The sequence below is a fragment of the Solanum tuberosum genome, unplaced genomic scaffold (assembly GCF_000226075.1).
Source record: "Solanum tuberosum cultivar DM 1-3 516 R44 unplaced genomic scaffold, SolTub_3.0 scf00124, whole genome shotgun sequence".
Classification (NCBI taxonomy): Eukaryota; Viridiplantae; Streptophyta; class Magnoliopsida; order Solanales; family Solanaceae; genus Solanum; species Solanum tuberosum.
The window spans coordinates 350,136-358,919 of NW_006239049.1; positions in this window are offsets into that span (position 1 = coordinate 350,136).

Below are 8,784 nucleotides of genomic sequence, written 5' to 3' on the forward strand. Positions count from 1 at the left end.
ACTGTTACACCACCATCTGATATGCTCATAAGACGAACTCCTAAATGAGCAAGCTTGTGAACATCCTTTGCTAGCTCGTTTCTTTCTTCCTCAACATGTGCTACACTACCCATAGATAGTCTGCTAAGGGCATCTGCTACTACATTTGCCTTACCAAGATGGTAATGCACACTCATGTCATAATCCTTGAGGAACTCAAGCCATCTTCTCTGGCGAAGATTCAACTCTTTCTGGGTGAACACCTATTGAAGGCTCTTATGGTCTGTGAACACATCTACATGAACACCATACAAGTAGTGTCTCCAAATCTTGAGTGCAAACACCACCGCTGCAAGCTCGAGGTCATGAGTCGGATAATTCTTCTCATGCACCTTAAGGTGGCTAGAAGCATAGGCTATAACCTTACCTCACTGCATTAACACACAGCCTAGGACGACTCTGGATGCATCACAATAAATCACATAACCGTCTGAACGCTCTGGTAGAGTCAAAACAAGAGTTGTAGTCAACCTAGTTTTCAATTATGCAAAGCTTTTCTCTCAATCATCTGACCACTGAAACTTGACCATCTTCTGGGTCAACCTAGTCAATGGTGAGACTATGGATGAAAATCCTTCCACGAACCTTCTGTAATAACTCGCTAGACCCAAAAAACTTCTGATATCTATAGGAGAGGTAGGTCTGGGCCATTGTTTCACTGCCTCTATTTTCTGGGAATCCATCCGGATCCCTTCGCTGGATACTATATGCCCAAGGAAAGCAACTGATTGTAACCAAAACTCGCACTTGTTTAATTTTGTGAATAACTGGCGATCTTTGAGAGTTTGCAGAACAACTCTCAAATGACTCACATGTTCTTCCTTATTCCTAGAATAAATGAGGATATCATCAATAAAGACAATAACGAACAAGTCCAAATACTGCTTGAACACTCTGTTCATCAAATCCATGAAAGTTGCAGGAGCATTAGTTAGTCCAAATGACATAACTACAAATTCATAATGACCATACCGAGTTCTGAAGGCTGTCTTTGGAATGTCACTATCTCTGACTTTGAGTTGATGATAGCCTAATATGAGGTCTATCTTTGAGAAATGACTAGCACCCTGAAGTTGGTCAAACAAGCCATCAATCCTGGGGATGGGATACTTATTCTTGATTGTGACCTTTTTCAACTACCTATAGTCAATACACATTCTGAGAGAACCATCTTTCTCTTTACGAACAACACCGGTGCACCCCATGGCAAAATACTAGGTCTGATGAAGCCCTTATCTAGAAGGTCTTTCAACTGCTCTTTCAATTCCTTAAGCTCAGCTGAAGCCATCCTGTAAGGAGGAATAGAGGAATAGAAATAGGCTGGGTATCTGGAAGGAGATCAATTCCAAAGTTGATTTCCCTATCGCGAGGAACTCCGAGAAGATCTTATGGAAACACTTCTGGAAACTCATTAACCACTGGGACTGACTCAAAAGTTAGGATTTCGGAGCTTGAATCCTTAACCAAAACTAGATGATAGAGATAACCCTTAGAGATCATCTTCCTGGCCTTAAGGTAAGAAATGAATCGACCTATAGGCGCTAAGTTACTACTCTTCTATTTTAAGATTGGTTCGTCTGGAAACTGAAAATGAACAATCCTAGTTCTACAATCGACTGAGGCATAACAGGAAGGTAACCAATCCATGCTTAGAAGGACATCGAAGTCTACCATTTCTAACTCTACAAGGTCTTCTGAGGTGACTTTCTGAGACACTGTGACAGGGCAATTTTTGTATACCCGTCTAGCTATGACTGGGTCACCGACTGGAGTAGAGACTGAGAAAGGTTCTGAGAGAGTTTCAGGACTAACATCAAACTTAACTACTATATAAAGAGTAACAAAGGAAAGAGTAGGACCTGGATCTAACAAAGCATAAACATCGAGATCAAAGACGCGTAACCAGTGACTACATCAGGAAATTCTTCATGATCCTGGCGAGCCTGGAGAGCATAGAGCCTATTTTGGCGCTGTCTACCACCTATACCAGATGAGTTACCCTGCTGAGTCGGGCGACTTGCTGGTGCCGCTGAAGTTGTGGACTGAGCTCGACTATTTCCTCCTTGACCCTGTCTAGAAGGACAATCCCTCAATCTATGACCATACTGACCACACCCAAATCATCCTTCCTTTCCTGCAAGGCACTCGCCCGGATGGTTCTTACCACACTTAGGGCAAGTTGGGTAGGTTTTGGTTCCTAAAACACTTCCCTGAGATTTAGAGCCTGATGCCCTACCTTTCTGATCTTGTCTGAACTTGGAGGACGGAACACTAGCTGATGAAGGTGCTGGAGTTGAAAATTTCTACTGACCCTGCGAGCGATTTCCACTACCCGATTTCTGCTGAGAATAGTCATACTCTCCAGTCCTAGCCTTCTTTTTCTCCTTAGCCTGTTCCCTAAGCTTATCACCCTCAATCTGTTGAGCATGAGTCATGAGCCTAGAGATGCTCATATTTTCCAACAACATAGCATTTCTATAGTTTGTCTTCACCAAGTCTAACACTCCATATAGAAAATTATTCATCTGAGCCCTGGAATCAGCAACCATGTGAGGAGCATACCTGGAGAGTTGGGTAAACTTGAGCCCATAATCTTTGACTGTCATGCTACCTTGTCTTAAGTTCATAAATTCCTGAGCTTTCACCTCCCTTAGCACTCTTGGGTAAACCCTGTCCAGGAAGGTCTCACTAAAGCAATCCCAAGTGATAGGAGCTGCATCTGTACCCCTGTTCTCTTTCCACTGAGTATACCAGATATGAGCCACATCCTTAAGCTGGTAAGATATTAACTCAACCCGATCATTCCCAGTTACCTGCATCACTTCAAAGATCTTCTTGACCTCATCAATGAAGTTTTGGGGATCTTCACCAATCTGCAATCCTAAGAACTGTGGCGGATTCATCCTAACAAAATCTCGCACTTTGGCTATAGCTGACCCAACATTAGCATTTGCCAGAACTGGAGCCTGCTGATTGTTTTGGTTGGCCACACTCTGAGCCAACATCTGAATGGTGTTCTAGAATTCTGTATTCGAAACCTTTTTATCTGGGACTGGAGGAGCTGCGTTTGCGTTCCTGGCATTTGCATTCCTGGCGTTAGCTCTACGAGGATGCATGATCACTGAAACATAGAACGTCGAGTTAGAATGGAATTAGATCATACCTTACGCACGATAAGAGTAACAAGAAAATGAAGATTTTTCCTAAAACACTTTGTAGCCTCCCTCTCATTAGATGTAGTGCACTTCACACCTTTGAAAATGACTCTACTTAGTGCGGCTTTTCTGACATGCTAGGACTCTTAAGCCTAGTGCTCTGATACCAAGTTTGTCACGCCCTGAGCTACCCCGAGATGCGGACACGGGACCTAGGATCACAAGTGACCCCAAGCTAACCCTGCTGGCATGACATGAGCATACTAAGAATAATAATAATTGATGCGGAAGCTAATCATAAATAAATCACATATGATGGGGAATACCCATATACTAAACTAAATATCAAATCTGAGAGTTTAATACAAAAGAAACATCAAACTCAAATGCTAAGCTAAATCTAACTATGTCAAAAAATAGCCTCTAACTGACTAGAAATGCTGGGACATTCCCTAGTTAAGTCTAGCAAAACTGAAACTGAAAGACTGAAATAATGAAAAGATAACATGACTATTATCCTCGAAGAATGATGACTCACCACAGATGCTGTTGAACTGGAAATCGATAACCGATCTAAGCGTCATCTAGATGCTGAGAACCTGAATCTACATCACAAGACGATGTAGCGCAGAGTATGCGTCATTATTTGAAAGGTACTGAGCATGCAGGATAGAGTAAAGCTGAAATAAACATATTACTGAACAAGCAATAAAGCAATATTATAATTTGAACATGATATGTATACTGAATACTAAACTAACTGAATGCAATGACCAAATTTAGACATGCTGATGCTGAATACTGATTATACTGAAATGTGGTCAATCCAATGGAGTCTTACTGAACTGTGGGAGCTACTATTAACTGATAATGAAACTACATGAGCTAAATGTTGAGTTCGATGTATATGCCCCATCGAGAGGACCCAATACACCCGACCAAAGGTGTAGACGCATGTTGGCGTGATCACTAAAATGATGCCCACAGAGGGGACTTACAACCTACGTGGCTCGTAGTTCTGGGACTATATGGGTGACTTACCCTAGTCCAACTCGGTATTATGCTACTCCCAATAGATTAAATGATTAACACATTATGACTGAATTTCTGTAATATACCGGATAGATCAAAACTGACATGCAAACTGAGAATGCACAATAATATACTGAAAGTAATGCATTCGCAAACTTAGGCATGTATATCTGAAATATTGAAATATCTGACCTAGCATGTGTAATTCAACAACTAAAGAACTACCAAGCTTGGGTTCTGAAATTCATGCGAGAAACGAAGTAATAATATGATAATCTGCTGAAGTTCTAGAAACCCTAGGTCTAATTAATAATAGGGAATCAAGAATTGACTGAAATCTAAGGACCTAATGGGTGAAAGGAACCCACTAGTGAAATCCCACATACCTAGTGACGAATTCCACGGAGAAATCTTTCGATTTTGGGGCTGGAACTGATGGAACTTTGCTGTGTTCTTGAACTAGGGTTGCTCGCCTCTTTCTCTTCTACTTTTCTAAGTGTTGATGAAGGATCTGACTTAGATAAGTTCTAGTTATGTTTCTAGGCTAAAACTGACCAAAACCACATAGTTTAGGGTTAAAACAATGTAGTTTAGGGGTCGAACGAAATAGGAAAAGACCAAAAGACCCCTGGCTTAAGTTGCAGATGGGGCTGACCACGGCCACATTCACGGATTGTGAAATGGACCACAGACCGTGAAGTGGGTCGTGGTCTTCACTTGGTGACTACTGAGCTGAGGGTCTGTCTCACGAGCCTCACCACGGCCCGTATGAGTGACCACAGATCGTGAAGGTCCTCGTGGTCCTCACCTAGGCTAAGGTCTGGTGGCTTTTTATTTAGGGTGCTACTGGTTAGGTTTCACGGACGCCCCCACGACCCTTCTTCAGGACCATGGACCGTGAAGGTCCCCGTGATCCTTACTTTGGCGAGGGGTATCTGAGGGCTACGCTAGGGAGCCTAGACGTCACAGATGCCACCACAACCCGTTGTCAAGGCCACGGACCATGAAGGTGCATGTGGTCTGACGTCTGGGCTTGGTGACTTCCAAGTCATGACCATGGGCAGGTCAACAGTCCGTGGACCCTATCACGGTCCGTGAACCCTGCCGTGTTTCACTACTTCAGGTAGTTTTCTGCATTTTTTTTCTTGGTTTGGTTTTTGAGGTGTTACATTAATAGTATATACCCTAACAACTGATGTTTGCGTAATCTTGACACAATTTCCAATTCAAGTGTCTACGATCGTACAATGGTAATATAACCCAACTGAATAGGTTGGGGTCGAGTCCCAAGGGAGTGGTTGCAAGAATTAATAGAAAAGTAAAATCAAGTTATAATCAATCATAGTTATAAACATTAACGAATAAAAACATACTAAATCTAAAGGTGACACGAGTGTCAATTATCAATGGGGGGTTTGTATTCAACTAATGAACAAAAACAACAAAAATATAAAGATGCGAGATAGGGAGACGGGATTCTTGGGATGTGATAGAAATATGGGATAAAATATACTATTGGGTAAATGCTATTGATAGTAAATCGCTGAATATTTGTAACATCACATTTAAACAAAAAATAGACTAACAATAAGCAATACCCAACAGGAAATTTAACCCATATTCACAAAATCACACCCCAAAAATTGAGGTTTTAGCTAGACATGAAAAAGGGATAGAAATCAATACCAACAAGTGTTTCCATCAAGTGGGTACGATAGAAAATGTCTTTAAACACGTCTAGGATGAAGATTCTTCGAGACCCACTTCCAATTTCTTGGAGTTGAAAACCTTCAAGCTAAAGAACAATGTCTCCCAAAAACTCTAAGAACTAAAAACTGAAAATATTCTAAGTGTCAGTAATAACTCTCTACAACTTTATACTAAGCCACAAAATTAAATGAGTATTTATAGTTTTCAAAAATTTGTGCTGCGAAGGATCACTCGGCGCAGTTAGTTGGTATCGCCGATACACTCAGTTATCCACCCTTTGGTCTGGTTCATCACCTTTCATCTTTTTCCTTTAGCATCTTCGCGTTTTGATTCATTGGGCGACAGGGAACTGCTTTGCAGAACTGCTCAGCGATGCGCCGACTGCTCCCTTTCATCGCCAACTTGATCTTTCCCTTCAGGGCTCAGCACACTGGAACACTAGGCGAGATTTGAGGCCTTTCGGCCACTCGCCAAATGGATTAGGCAATCTTCAGGCCGCCTTTCTTCCTTCTTTCAGCCGCTTTGTTCCTTTTTGCTCGATAGCGTCCATGCTTTGTCTCTCAAGTCAAATATCTGAAACTAAGGATTTGCATAAGATATTGAGACAAAATATGCATTTGAAGACACTAATTCAATCAAAATACAACCCTAAATGAGTCCAAATCATGGACTCATCAACAACCTCCCACTTAGATATTTAATCTTGAAAATGGTTAGAATACTATGTCTAAACACATGATTAATAGTATATACCCTAACAATATTAACATATATACCATATTTCCTTATGAGGTAATGGATTTATAAGCTAAATTCTGCATTTCTTTGAACTTGTTAGTTATATAAAATTCATTTATTAACTAACATTGTTACATCAAGAACTATGAAAGAGAGGGGCCGGGGGGGGGGGGGGACAAAAACAGTAGAATGATCTCAGGGGGGGGGGGGGACAAAAACAGTTAAATGATCTCAAATTAGAAAGACAAAACAAACATAAATAGGAAAGTGAAATAGATTCTTATTTTATACTACAGGAGATATGTTGAATATATTGCCACAATACTGCTTTACCACTGATGAATCATCTTTATAACATTTTGTGCAAGTGGATGTTGTTTGATGTGGTAAAAAGCTGACCGGAGATATGACGTTTAAGGACATTCAACTTAGATGAAAGTTACGCTTTCCAATTCCGGAAAGGAAAAGGCAAAATGGAAGTTGGAGGAGGCTGTGATTCCGCTAGGATACATCAGAAGCGAGAATCTTGAAACTCCACCCGAGAAATAAGAAGTGGCTACTGGCATCTAACAACATACTTAAAGACTTATCAATAGACAATTTATGTACTTGCATAACAATTGCCTCAGAGCTATTGGTACTTTTCTCTGCTTTATGATCAGCAAACAATCTATGTTTTCAACAATGTTTTCTCTAGTTTCCAATCATATATTATGTTATAGACTTCGATATGTACATATCAACTAGTTGCATTGGTTGCTTCATCTTTGCATCTCTGACCAATATGCAATATACAATTAGCCGTTTTTCAGAATGTGCATCTTACAGGCAATTTAATACTATTTTACCTATCAAATTTCATTAGAACAGTTGATACCCTTCCATTTTTGTCGTTTTAGCCCATCCATTAGTGCTTGACATACAATTTGTGACTTAGAGAGTCAATTCAAGCACATACGATCATATCAAATTTTGATTATTTATGTATATATCGACATAACGATATTAATTCATCTAGTAGTTCAATGTGAGTTCAGTCATATTTAATTGTACTTCAGTTAATTAATGTCTGAATCTGAATGGTTCAGACCTTAGATCATTAAGTGCATTGTTATTATTAAGATTCAAGCATTTAATAAGTCTGAAACGCTCTTTAATCATTAAGATCCTGAAAAAATAAGTAGATTTTGAAAGCTTGATCAAACAATCTGTAACACCTCGCTAATTGAAAGAACTAGAAAGAGCTAGAATTGGAAATAGTCATTTTTGGAAAGAATGAAAAATCTGGAAAATTGGTTAAGTTAAGTCGAGTTTGAGTTTTTGGTCAACTTCAAATGACGATAACTACTAGCTAAAGATGAGTTAGTTGTACTTCTAGATACTGTAGGAATGATCTTGGAATTATATTTCCAACGCCACCAAGTTTGCGCGATTCAGAGTTCGTATGAGTGAGATATGCCTATTTGAAGTTGGGCTATTCAAATAAGGAAAGTCTAATTCAGATTTTGGAAGGGTAGTTTAGTCTTTTCCTTACCCAATTATTTTAATTTCATTTTTGGTAATTAGTTGGGGTATAAACTGAACTTGGTCAGTTTACGCTTTTCAAAAAGAGTTAGGGTTTTGAGAGAAGAGAAAAGAAGAGGAGAAAAGAGGAGAAGAAGCAAGGATTCGTCGATTTCTTGGAGATTTTCGTGTGGATTTCGCCAAGGGTTAATCCCTACAGTGATTTCACCCACACGCCAATCATGATTCAATTAAGAGAAGTTGTATTGTTTTCAAAGCAAATCTTCTGAGTTCTTGATGATAATTCGTTGAAATCTTGTGGGTTCTTGTTGTTGAAGTTTCTTGAGTTTGATTCATGATTTTAGGTGTGTTTTCGAGTAGAATCTTACATATATTGATGGTATAGTTGATTCTAAGTGTTTGGGGGAAAGAAACAATTGAATTAGAGGATTTTAGAGTTGAAAAACGAAGGAGAACAGTCGGAGGTCACCTGTGCAGGCCGCCCCAGCCAGAGCACCCCAAAAGGGGCTCTGAAATTTGATCTCTGGGGAGCCGCACCAGCCAGAGCACCCCTAGTCACTCCCTGAAATTCAAGGGCTGGCGCCCT